The following is a 13,219-nucleotide window of genomic DNA, read 5'->3' on the forward strand; positions in this document are numbered from 1 at the left end:
GTCTATGTCCTGTAGTGCAGCCCTCAGCCCAGGGAAATTTGCCTTTTTAAAGTTATATGTTTTTGCCTTCCCCGCCTGTCTTTGTATTCTACATTTTAAGTCAAAAGTAACTATATTGTGGTCGCTATTACCAAGGTTTTCCCGCACAGTTACATTACCAACCAGCTCTGCGTTGTTGGAAATGATCAGATCCAACAAGGCATCACTTCTTGTTGGGTCCTCCACAAACTGGCCCATAAAATTATCCTGCAATAAATTTAGGAATTGTCGCCCCTTTGTAGTTTTAGCCAACCCCGGACCCCAATCTATATCTGGATAGTTAAAATCTCCCATTATTACCACTGTACCTGCCCGGGCGGCCCTCTCTATTTGTTTATGAAGCCGAACTTCTATCTCTTCAGTGATATTAGGGGGTCTGTAGATTACCCCAAATATTATTTTTTCAGTATTTCCCTCCTTTTGTAATTCTACCCACAATGATTCCACATCCTCAGAATCATCACACACTATGGCATCGTTCACACTGACTTTCATACCACTTCTTACATACAGACAGACTCCACCACCTTTTCTGTTCATTCTATCCTTGCGAAACAATGTAAACCCCTGCAGATTGACAGCCCAGTCATGCGAGGAGTCCAGCCATGTCTCAGTGACCCCAACTATATCAATATGTTCCTCCAGTATCAAGGCCTCAAGCTCCCCCATTTTATTTGCTAGGCTTCTGGCATTTGTGAACATACACTTTACATTTCCATCCTTTATGTTATTGGGGTTAATGGGATTCAAGGGTGTAAGTTTTATTTTCCTATGAAGCCTATTCCTATTAACTATTCTAACCCCTCCCTCCGCTCCACCCCCAGGTACATTTATAATTCCCACCTCTCTATCTACACTATCTTCCCCCTCTTTGCTGTAGGTTCCCTCCCCCCAAGTCCCTAGTTTAAACACTCCTCCACCCTTCTAGCCATCTTCTCCCCAAGCAAAGCTGCACCCTCCCCATTGAGGTGCAGCCCGTCCCTACGGTAGAGCCGGTAACCGACAGCGAAGTCAGCCCAGTTCTCCATGAACCCAAACCCTTCCTTCCTACACCAGCTTCTGAGCCACTTGTTTACCTCCCTGATCTCCCGCTGCCTCTCTGGTGCGGCTCGTGGTACTGGTAGTATTTCAGAAAAGACTACCTTGGAGGTCCTTGCCTTAAGCTTGCGGCCTAAGTCCCTGAAATCATTTTTAAGGACACTCCACCTACCTCTTACTTTGTCATTGGTGCCAATATGTACCATGACTGCTGGGTCCTCTCCAGCCCCGCCCAACAACCTGTCAACCCGATCCGCGATGTGCCGAACTCGTGCGCCAGGCAGACAGCACACTGTTCGGCGATCCCGGTCTTTGTGACAGATTGCCCTGTCTGTCCCCCTAATAATTGAGTCCCCCACCACTAGTACCTGTCTGGCCTGCCCTGTACTCCTCCCTCCCTCCTTACTGGAGCAGACACCCCCCTGGCGGTCAGAGGCGGTATCCTGCTGCAGTTCTGCTAGCTCTGTAATGGCATCCCCCTCATCTGCCAAGCGGGCAAACTTGTTGGGGTGTGCCAGTTCAGGACTAGCCTCCCTGACACTTTTTCCCCTACCCCTCTTTCTAACTGTAACCCAGCTAACTGCCTGACTGTCCTGCAACTCCGTCCCACTGTCCTCCCCCACCTCTATTCCCGAGAGTGCCTGCTCAGTGAGCAGGAGACTCCTCTCCATGTTGTTAATGCTTCTCATTGTTGCCAGTCGCCCCTCTAGATGCAGGATCTGGGCTTCCAAACGGACAACTAGCACACATCTCGCACAACAATATGCACCCTCAAACTGTTGTTCAAGGATTGCATACATTGAACAGGATGTACATTGGACTGCATTTTCCAACATGGAGGCCATCTAATTATGGGGATTTCACAAATGTATAGGAAAAAACAGACAGTCAAAATAACACTTAAAATTTTTTGTAGACCTTGTGGGTTCAAAAATGAAAACTCACAGCGATCTCAACCTCCTGCTTTCAAACTCCAGTTTTTGAAACTCCTCTTTCACGCCCCCTCTTACACAGCAACACTCAAAAAGAGCAAGCTCTCAATAAGAGTCCCAAGCTAAGATTTATACACCTGTGCCCAATCTACTCCTCCTCCCCCTAGAGGTGGAACAGAGAAAAAAAAAAAAAAATGAAAAAGGGTGTTTAAACTCTAACAGTTATCCCACTATGTGCAAAAGAGAAAAACTTACCCAAAATAAGAATGTGGGCTATAGGCAGTCGCACCCACTCCACAGATTCACTCCGCACAACAGATAATCACAGTTTTTGAAACTCCTCTTTCACGCCCCCTCTTACACAGCAACACTCAAAAAGAGCAAGCTCTCAATAAGAGTCCCAAGCTAAGATTTATACACCTGTGCCCAATCTACTCCTCCTCCCCCTAGAGGTGGAACAGAGAAAAAAAAAAAAAAAATGAAAAAGGGTGTTTAAACTCTAACAGTTATCCCACTATGTGCAAAAGAGAAAAACTTACCCAAAATAAGAATGTGGGCTATAGGCAGTCGCACCCACTCCACAGATTCACTCCGCACAACAGATAATCACAGTTTTTGAAACTCCTCTTTCACGCCCCCTCTTACACAGCAACACTCAAAAAGAGCAAGCTCTCAATAAGAGTCCCAAGCTAAGATTTATACACCTGTGCCCAATCTACTCCTCCTCCCCCTAGAGGTGGAACAGAGAAAAAAAAAAAAAAAAAATGAAAAAGGGTGTTTAAACTCTAACAGTTATCCCACTATGTGCAAAAGAGAAAAACTTACCCAAAATAAGAATGTGGGCTATAGGCAGTCGCACCCACTCCACAGATTCACTCCGCACAACAGATAATCACAGTTTTTGAAACTCCTCTTTCACGCCCCCTCTTACACAGCAACACTCAAAAAGAGCAAGCTCTCAATAAGAGTCCCAAGCTAAGATTTATACACCTGTGCCCAATCTACTCCTCCTCCCCCTAGAGGTGGAACAGAGAAAAAAAAAAAAAAAATGAAAAAGGGTGTTTAAACTCTAACAGTTATCCCACTATGTGCAAAAGAGAAAAACTTACCCAAAATAAGAATGTGGGCTATAGGCAGTCGCACCCACTCCACAGATTCACTCCGCACAACAGATAATCACAGTTTTTGAAACTCCTCTTTCACGCCCCCTCTTACACAGCAACACTCAAAAAGAGCAAGCTCTCAATAAGAGTCCCAAGCTAAGATTTATACACCTGTGCCCAATCTACTCCTCCTCCCCCTAGAGGTGGAACAGAGAAAAAAAAAAAAAAAAAATGAAAAAGGGTGTTTAAACTCTAACAGTTATCCCACTATGTGCAAAAGAGAAAAACTTACCCAAAATAAGAATGTGGGCTATAGGCAGTCGCACCCACTCCACAGATTCACTCCGCACAACAGATAATCACAGTTTTTGAAACTCCTCTTTCACGCCCCCTCTTACACAGCAACACTCAAAAAGAGCAAGCCTAGCCTAGCCTGTGTTCCAGACCTCCTGCCGTTGCCCCCGACTACGATCCTTGCTGCCTGCCCCGACCTTCTGCTACGTCCGACCTTGCTTCTGTCTACTCCCTTGTACCGCGCCTATCTTCAGCAGTCAGAGAGGTTGAGCCGTTGCTAGTGGATACGACCTGGTCACTACCGCCGCAGCAAGACCATCCCGCTTTGCGGCGGGCTCTGGTGAAAACCAGTAGTGACTTAGAACCGATCCACTAGCACGGTCCACGCCAATCCCTCTCTGGCACAGAGGATCCACTACCTGCCAGCCGGCATCGTGACAGTAGATCCGGCCATGGATCCCGCTGAAGTTCCTCTGCCAGTTGTCGCCGACCTCACCACGGTGGTCGCCCAGCAGTCACAACAGATAGCGCAACAAGGCCAACAGCTGTCTCAACTGACCGTGATGCTACAGCAGCTACTACCACAGCTTCAGCAATCATCTCCTCCGCCAGCTCCTGCACCTCCTCCGCAGCGAGTGGCCGCTTCTGGTCTACGACTATCCTTGCCGGATAAATTTGATGGGGACTCTAAGTTTTGCCGTGGCTTTCTTTCCCAATGTTCCTTGCACTTGGAGATGATGTCGGACCAGTTTCCTACTGAAAGGTCTAAGGTGGCTTTCGTAGTCAGCCTTCTGTCTGGAAAAGCCCTGTCATGGGCCACACCGCTCTGGGACCGCAATGACCCCGTCACTGCCTCTGTACACTCCTTCTTCTCGGAAATTCGAAGTGTCTTTGAGGAACCTGCCCGAGCCTCTTCTGCTGAGACTGCCCTGTTGAACCTGGTCCAGGGTAATTCTTCCGTTGGCGAGTACGCCGTACAATTCCGTACTCTTGCTTCAGAATTATCCTGGAATAATGAGGCCCTCTGCGCGACCTTTAAAAAAGGCCTATCCAGCAACATTAAAGATGTTCTGGCCGCACGAGAAATCCCTGCTAACCTACATGAACTCATCCATCTTGCCACTCGCATTGACATGCGTTTTTCCGAAAGGCGTCAGGAGCTCCGCCAGGATATGGACTTTGTTCGCACAAGGCGTTTTTTCTCCCCGGCTCCTCTCTCCTCTGGTCCCCTGCAATCCGTTCCTGTGCCTCCCGCCGTGGAGGCTATGCAGGTCGACCGGTCTCGCCTGACACCTCAAGAGAGGACACGACGCCGCATGAAGAATCTCTGCCTGTACTGTGCCAGTACCGAACACTTCCTGAAGGATTGTCCTATCCGTCCTCCCCGCCTGGAAAGACGTACGCTGACTCCGCACAAAGGTGTGACAGTCCTTGATGTCTACTCTGCTTCTCCACGTCTTACTGTGCCTGTGCGGATATCTGCCTCTGCCTTCTCCTTCTCTACTATGGCCTTCTTGGACTCTGGATCTGCAGGAAATTTTATTTTGGCCTCTCTCGTCAACAGGTTCAACATCCCAGTGACCAGTCTCGCCAGACCCCTCTACATCAATTGTGTAAACAATGAAAGATTGGACTGTACCATACGTTTCCGCACGGAGCCCCTTCTAATGTGCATCGGACCTCATCACGAGAAGATTGAATTTTTGGTCCTCCCCAATTGCACTTCCGAAATCCTCCTTGGACTACCCTGGCTTCAACTCCATTCCCCAACCCTGGATTGGACCACTGGGGAGATCAAGAGTTGGGGGCCCTCTTGTTTCAAGGACTGCCTAAAACCGGTTCCCAGTACCCCTTGCCGTGACTCTGTGGTTCCCCCTGTAACCGGTCTCCCTAAGGCCTATATGGACTTTGCGGATGTTTTTTGCAAAAAACAAGCTGAGACTCTACCTCCTCACAGGCCTTATGATTGTCCTATTGACCTCCTCCCGGGCACTACTCCACCCCGGGGCAGAATCTATCCTCTGTCCGCCCCAGAGACTCTTGCTATGTCGGAGTACATCCTGGAAAATTTAAAAAAAGGCTTTATCCGTAAATCCTCCTCTCCTGCCGGAGCCGGATTTTTCTTTGTGTCCAAAAAAGATGGCTCTCTACGTCCTTGCATTGACTACCGCGGTCTTAATAAAATCACGGTAAAGAACCGCTACCCCCTACCCCTCATCTCTGAACTCTTTGATCGCCTCCAAGGTGCCCACATCTTTACCAAACTGGACTTAAGAGGTGCTTATAATCTCATCCGCATCAGAGAGGGGGATGAATGGAAAACGGCATTTAACACTAGAGATGGACACTTTGAGTATCTGGTCATGCCCTTTGGCCTGTGCAACGCCCCTGCCGTCTTCCAAGACTTTGTTAATGAAATTTTTCGTGATCTCTTATACTCCTGTGTTGTTGTATATCTGGACGATATCCTGATTTTTTCTGCCAATCTAGAAGAACACCGCCAGCATGTCCGTATGGTTCTTCAGAGACTTCGTGACAATCAACTTTATGCCAAGATAGAGAAATGTCTGTTTGAATGCCAATCTCTTCCTTTCCTAGGATACTTGGTCTCTGGCCAGGGACTACAAATGGATCCAGACAAACTCTCTGCCGTCTTAGATTGGCCACGCCCCTCCGGACTCCGTGCTATCCAACGTTTTTTGGGGTTCGCCAATTATTACAGGCAATTTATTCCACATTTTTCTACCGTTGTGGCTCCTATCGTGGCTTTAACCAAAAAAAATGCCAATCCCAAGTCTTGGCCTCCTCAAGCGGAAGACGCCTTTAAACGGCTCAAGTCTGCCTTTTCTTCGGCTCCCGTGCTCTCCAGACCTGACCCATCTAAACCCTTCCTATTGGAGGTTGATGCCTCCTCTGTAGGAGCTGGAGCGGTCCTTCTACAAAAAAATTCTTCCGGGCATGCTGTTACTTGTGGTTTTTTTTCTAGGACCTTCTCTCCGGCGGAGAGGAACTACTCCATCGGGGATCGAGAGCTTCTAGCCATTAAATTAGCACTTGAGGAATGGAGGCATCTGCTGGAGGGATCAAGATTTCCAGTTATTATTTACACCGATCACAAGAACCTCTCCTATCTCCAGTCTGCCCAACGGCTGAATCCTCGCCAGGCCAGGTGGTCTCTGTTCTTTGCCCGATTTAATTTTGAAATTCACTTTCGGCCTGCCGATAAGAACATTAGGGCCGATGCTCTCTCTCGTTCCTCGGATGCCTCGGAAGTAGAGCTCTCTCCGCAACACATCATTCCTCCTGACTGCCTGATTTCCACTTCTCCAGCCTCCATCAGGCAAACTCCTCCAGGAAAGACCTTCGTCTCTCCACGCCAACGCCTCGGAATCCTCAAATGGGGTCACTCCTCCCATCTCGCAGGTCATGCAGGCATCAAGAAATCTGTGCAACTCATCTCTCGCTTCTATTGGTGGCCGACTCTGGAGACGGATGTCGTGGACTTTGTGCGAGCCTGCACTGTCTGTGCCCGGGATAAGACTCCTCGCCTGAAGCCCGCTGGTTTTCTTCATCCTCTGCCTGTCCCCGAACAGCCTTGGTCTCTGATTGGTATGGATTTTATTACAGACCTACCCCCATCCCGTGGCAACACTGTTGTTTGGGTGGTCGTTGATCGATTCTCCGAGATGGCACATTTCATCCCTCTTCCTGGTCTTCCTTCAGCGCCTCAGTTGGCTAAACAATTTTTTGTACACATTTTTCGTCTTCACGGGTTGCCCACACAGATAGTCTCGGATAGAGGCGTCCAATTCGTGTCAAAATTCTGGAGGGCTCTCTGTAAACAACTCAAGATTAAATTAAACTTTTCTTCTGCATATCATCCTCAATCCAATGGACAAGTAGAAAGAATTAACCAGGTCTTGGGTGATTATTTACGACATTTTGTTTCCTCCCGCCAGGATGATTGGGCAGATCTTCTACCATGGGCCGAATTCTCGTATAACTTTAGAGTCTCTGAATCTTCCTCCAAATCCCCATTTTTCGTGGTGTACGGCCGTCACCCTCTTCCCCCCCTCCCTACTCCCTTGTCCTCTGGTTTGCCCGCTGTAGATGAAGTGACTCGTGATCTTTCCACCATATGGAAAGAGACCCAAGATTCTCTTTTACAGGCTTCATCTCGCATGAAAAAGTTTGCCGATAAGAAAAGAAGAGCTCCCCCCATTTTTGCTCCCGGAGACAAGGTATGGCTCTCCGCTAAATATGTCCGCTTTCGTGTCCCCAGTTACAAACTGGGTCCACGCTATCTTGGTCCTTTCAAAGTCTTGTGCCAAATTAATCCTGTCTCTTACAAACTTCTTCTTCCTCCTTCTCTCCGTATTCCTAATGCCTTTCATGTCTCTCTTCTTAAACCACTCATCATCAACCGTTTCTCTCCCAAATTAGTTTCTCCCACTCCTGTCTCCGGTTCTTCTGACGTCTTCTCAGTGAAAGAGATACTGGCCTCCAAGACGGTCAGAGGAAAAAGGTTCTTTTTGGTAGATTGGGAGGGCTGTGGACCTGAAGAGAGATCCTGGGAACCTGAGGACAATATCCTAGACAAAAGTCTGCTCCTCAGGTTCTCAGGCTCTAAGAAGAGGGGGAGACCCAAGGGGGGGGGTACTGTTACGCCGAGCGCTCCGGGTCCCCGCTCCTCCCCGGAGCGCTCGCTTCTCTCTCGCTACCGCAGCGCTCCGGGCAGCTCCACTGACCCGGTGCGCTGCGATACCGTCTCCAGCCGGGATGCGATTCGCGATGCGGGTAGCGCCCGCTCGCGATGCGCATCCCGGCTCCCGTACCTGACTCGCTCTCCGTCTGTCCTGTCCTGTCCCTAGGGCGCGCGCGCGCCGGGTCTCTGCGATTTAAAGGGCCACTGCGCCGCTGATTGGCGCAGTGGTTCCAATTAGTGTGTTCACCTGTGCACTCCCTATTTATACCTCACTTCCCCTTCACTCCCTCGCCGGATCTTGTTGCCATTGTGCCAGTGAAAGCGTTTCCTTGTGTGTTCCTAGCCTGTGTTCCAGACCTCCTGCCGTTGCCCCCGACTACGATCCTTGCTGCCTGCCCCGACCTTCTGCTACGTCCGACCTTGCTTCTGTCTACTCCCTTGTACCGCGCCTATCTTCAGCAGTCAGAGAGGTTGAGCCGTTGCTAGTGGATACGACCTGGTCACTACCGCCGCAGCAAGACCATCCCGCTTTGCGGCGGGCTCTGGTGAAAACCAGTAGTGACTTAGAACCGATCCACTAGCACGGTCCACGCCAATCCCTCTCTGGCACAGAGGATCCACTACCTGCCAGCCGGCATCGTGACAATATAACTCAGGATCAGTACAGGATAAGTAATGTAATGTATGTACACAGTGACCTCACCAGCAGAATAGTGAGTACAGCTCTGGAGTATAATACAGGATATAACTCAGGATCAGTACAGGATAAGTAATGTAATGTATGTACACAGTGACCTCACCAGCAGAATAGTGAGTACAGCTCTGGGGTATAATACAGGATATAATCAGGATCAGTACAGGATAAGTAATGTAATGTATGTACACAGTGACCTCACCAGCAGAATAGTGAGTACAGCTCTGGAGTATAATACAGGATATAACTCAGGAAGCGGCTCCTACTCCCCCCACTGAGGTTTTGGATACACAAAGAGGCCACAAGATTTCCAGCAAGGAGGAATCTACCTCAGGAAAGCTGAGTGTTGCAGGCAGAGAGTTTGGTTCTTTTTATAATTAAGCTGAATGCTCACAAGGTGAAGTAGAACTTGTTAAAGGGGTACTCCGGTGGTCAACGTGTTTTTCCGTTTGTGACTTACCCTATTTGTTTTGTTTCATTTCTATTCTTGTTGTTTAGCCTACTCTATTTACGTTCTTTGTTGTCTTTTTATCCCCCACTTTGTTTTCCTTTCTTTGCTTCTCTTTCCTGTTTCTTGTTGTGCTGAAAACTACAAATCCCAGCATGCCACATGCCTTGCTGGTTTTTGTTTTTGTTTGTTTGTTTGTTTGTTCCGCCCTTTACCCACCCTACTATTTTCCCAGGTCGGCCCCCTTATACACAGCACACTGATATAATCAGCCCTGGTTGGGATACACTGTCATACACACACAAAAGGGACTACAACTCCCAGCATGTGTCATTCAGGGGTCTTCAGTCTGTGGTATAACACCAGCATGCTGCCTCTGTAGTCTCCTGGGGGTTGTAGTTCACCACACCTCTATAGCGCATACACCACTGGTTCCCAACAAGGGTGCCTCCAGGTGTTGCAAAACTACAACTGCCAGCATGCCCTCACAGCCTTTGGGCATGCTAGGAGTTGGAGTTTTGCAACAGCTGGAGGCACACTGGTTGGGAAACACTGGTGTAACATGATAAGTATGCTGAATAGGCTACAAAAGTGTTTCCCAACCAGTGTACCTCCAGCTGTTGCAAATCTACAACTCCCAGCATGCCCAAAGTCTGTCAGGGCATGCTGGGAGTTGTAGTTTTGCAACAGCTGGAGGCACACTGGTTTGTAAACACTAGCATACACACACACACACACATAACAGGGACTACAACTCCCAGCATGTGTCATTCAGGAATCTCCCACCCCCCTCCCCCTTCACATATATGGGGAGATTTATCAAAACCTGTGCAGAGGAAAACTTGCCAAGTTGCCCATAGCAACCAATCAGATCGCTGCTTTCATTTTTATGAAGGCCTGTGAAAAATGAAAGAAGCGATCTGATTGGTTGCTATGGGCAACTGGGCAACTTTTCCTCTGCACAGGTTTTGATAAATCTCCCCCTTAGAGATCATTCCCAGTATGAGATTTCTTCCCCTGCAGTCCATACATCCCCGGCCCGTGCACCGAGTCATCCTCCCCTTCACATAACACTTATCTTCTCTATGTTCCTTCTCCTGTGCAGATCTATGTCCTTAGAATACAGAGCAGGGGGGGAGGGGAGGAGCTGTGTACTCAGCTGGATGAGATGAGGGGGCGTGGCTTATTCCTCTCATGCAGACAGAGAAAAAAAAAAGTGCTGTGACATCTTGTCCACAACAGACTCAGAACTGTGGACAACAGTAAAAGAAAACCCTCTGAACTACAGAACTACCTGCCCAACAAACAGGTAAGAAAAACACATACATGCTGCCAAAACATATAACACATGTACATTGCAAAAAAACTAAACTTACAAAGAAGAGTCAAAAAAAATTAACCACCGGAGTACCCCTTTAAGGTCTCTGCGTCACTGGTCACCTCCTTGGGCCCTGGCTGAACTGTATAGACTTTACCAAGGGAGAAGGGAGTAATCTACCTGCTATATGTGGCCACTATTACTATGTGAGACAATATGGATTGTGCTGAAGTGAGGAACTTAAAATCTTTGTCAGATTCTGAGGTGACAAGTCTTGGCCAGGAGAAGTCTTCATGATGCCCAGGAGAGATGTAGAAGAAAAGTTAAAGTAAAAGAAGACGTCACCTGTGATTCACTGGATGTAACTGTGATCACTTCTATAGTCTGCAGCGCCTGTGTAGTGTTCTTATCTACCTCTATATGAGCACTGTATGGGGTAAACCTTGGTCTTTGTCTAGTGGATTATTTCAGTAGCAGTGTGGGGATAGTAGTCATTCTGTGGTGATAGTAGTAATTCTGTGGGGATAGTAGTCATTCTGTGGGGATAGTAGTCATTCTGTGGGGATAGTAGTCATTCTGTGGGGATAGTAGTCATTCTGTGGTGATAGTGGTCATTCTGTGGGGATAGTAGTCATTCTGTGGGGATAGTAGTCATTCTGTGGGGATAGTAGTCATTCTGTGGGGATAGTAGTCATTCTGTGGGGATAGTAGTCATTCTGTGGGGATAGTAGTCATTCTGTGGGGATAGTGGTCATTCTGTGGGGATAGTAGTAATTCTGTGGGAATAGTGGTCATTCTGTGGGGATAGTAGTAATTCTGTGGGGATAGTAGTAATTCTGTGGGGATAGTAGTCATTCTGTGGGGATAGTAGTCATTCTGTGGGGATAGTAGTCATTCTGTGGTGATAGTGGTCATTCTGTGGGGATAGTAGTCATTCTGTGGGGATAGTAGTCATTCTATAGGGATAGTAGTCATTCTGTGGGGATAGTAGTCATTCTGTGGGGAGAGTAGTCATTCTGTGGGGATAGTAGTCATTCTGTGGGGATAGTAGTCATTCTGTGGGGATAGTAGTCATTCTGTGGGAATAGTGGTCATTCTGTGGGGATAGTGGTCATTCTGTGGTGATAGTGGTCATTCTGTGGGGATAGTAGTAATTCTGTGGGGATAGTAGTCATTCTGTGGGGATAGTAGTCATTTTGTGGGGATAGTAGTAATTCTGTGGGGATAGTAGTCATTCTGTGGGGATAGTAGTAATTCTGTGGAATAGTAGTCTTTCTGTGGGGATAGTAGTCATTCTGTGGGGATAGTGGTCATTCTGTGGGCATAGTGGTCATTCTGTGGGCATAGTGGTCATTCTGTGGGGATAGTAGTCATTCTGTGGGGATAGTAGTCATTCTGTGGGGATAGTAGTCATTCTGTGGTGATAGTGGTCATTCTGTGGGGATAGTAGTCATTCTGTGGGGATAGTAGTCATTCTGTGGGGATAGTAGTCATTCTGTGGGGATAGTAGTCATTCTGCGGGGATAGTGGTCATTCTGTGGGGATAGTGGTCATTCTGTGGGGATAGTGGTCATTCTGTGGGGATAGTGGTCATTCTGTGGGGATAGTAGTCATTCTGTGGGGATAGTAGTCATTCTGTGGGGATAGTAGTCATTCTGTGGGGATAGTAGTCATTCTGTGGGGATAGTAGTCATTCTGTGGGGATAGTGGTCATTCTGTGGGGATAGTGGTCATTCTGTGGGGATAGTGGTCATTCTGTGGGGATAGTAGTCATTCTGTGGGGATAGTAGTCATTCTGTGGGGATAGTAGTCATTCTGTGGGGATAGTAGTCATTCTGTGGGGATAGTAGTCATTCTGTGGGGATAGTGGTCATTCTGTGGGGATAGTAGTCATTCTGTGGGGATAGTAGTCATTCTGTGGGGATAGTAGTCATTCTGTGGGGATAGTGGTCATTCTGTGGGGATAGTAGTCATTCTGTGGGGATAGTAGTCATTCTGTGGGGATAGTAGTAATTCTGTGGGGATAGTAGTAATTCTGTGGTGATAGTAGTAATTCTGTGGGGATAGTAGTCATTCTGTGGGGATAGTAGTAATTCTGTGGGATAGTGGTCATTCTGTGGGGATAGTAGTCATTCTGTGGGGATAGTAGTCATTCTGTGGGGATAGTAGTCATTCTGTGGGCATAGTGGTCATTCTGTGGGGATAGTGGTCATTCTGTGGGGATAGTAGTCATTCTGTGGGGATAGTGGTCATTCTGTGGGCATAGTGGTCATTCTGTGGGGATAGTAGTCATTCTGTGGGGATAGTGGTCATTCTGTGGGGATAGTGGTCATTCTGTGGGGATAGTGGTCATTCTGTGGGGATAGTAGTCATTCTGTGGGGATAGTAGTCATTCTGTGGGGATAGTAGTCATTCTGTGGGGATAGTAGTCATTCTGTGGGGATAGTAGTCATTCTGTGGGGATAGTGGTCATTCTGTGGGGATAGTAGTCATTCTGTGGGGATAGTAGTCATTCTGTGGTGATAGTGGTCATTCTGTGGTGATAGTGGTCATTCTGTGGGGATAGTAGTCATTCTGTGGGGATAGTAGTCATTCTGTGGTGATAGTGGTCATTCTGTGGGGATAGTAGTCATTCTGTGGGGATAGTA

The 13,219-nt window shown here is 47.8% G+C and overlaps 1 protein-coding gene across 9 annotated transcripts in view; it reads right to left on the reverse strand.

The window, feature by feature from the left end:
• The window catches only part of LOC130294180 (pulmonary surfactant-associated protein C-like), a 125,750-nt gene that overhangs the window by 23,598 nt on the left and 88,933 nt on the right, over positions 1-13,219 (reverse strand). For 3 of the 9 annotated variants that reach the window (XM_056543689.1, XM_056543684.1, XM_056543682.1), the window contains exon 1: positions 9,266-9,740. The exons of 5 other annotated variants lie outside the window; for them this stretch is intronic. The gene's annotated coding sequence lies outside the window, so the exon portion shown is untranslated. Of the gene's footprint in view, positions 1-9,265; positions 9,741-10,916; positions 10,933-13,219 lie in introns of those variants that run through there. One more of the 9 variants, XM_056543685.1, reaches the window with a different exon arrangement.

The sequence above is a fragment of the Hyla sarda genome, chromosome 10, assembly GCF_029499605.1.
Source record: "Hyla sarda isolate aHylSar1 chromosome 10, aHylSar1.hap1, whole genome shotgun sequence".
Lineage (NCBI taxonomy): Eukaryota > Metazoa > Chordata > Amphibia > Anura > Hylidae > Hyla > Hyla sarda.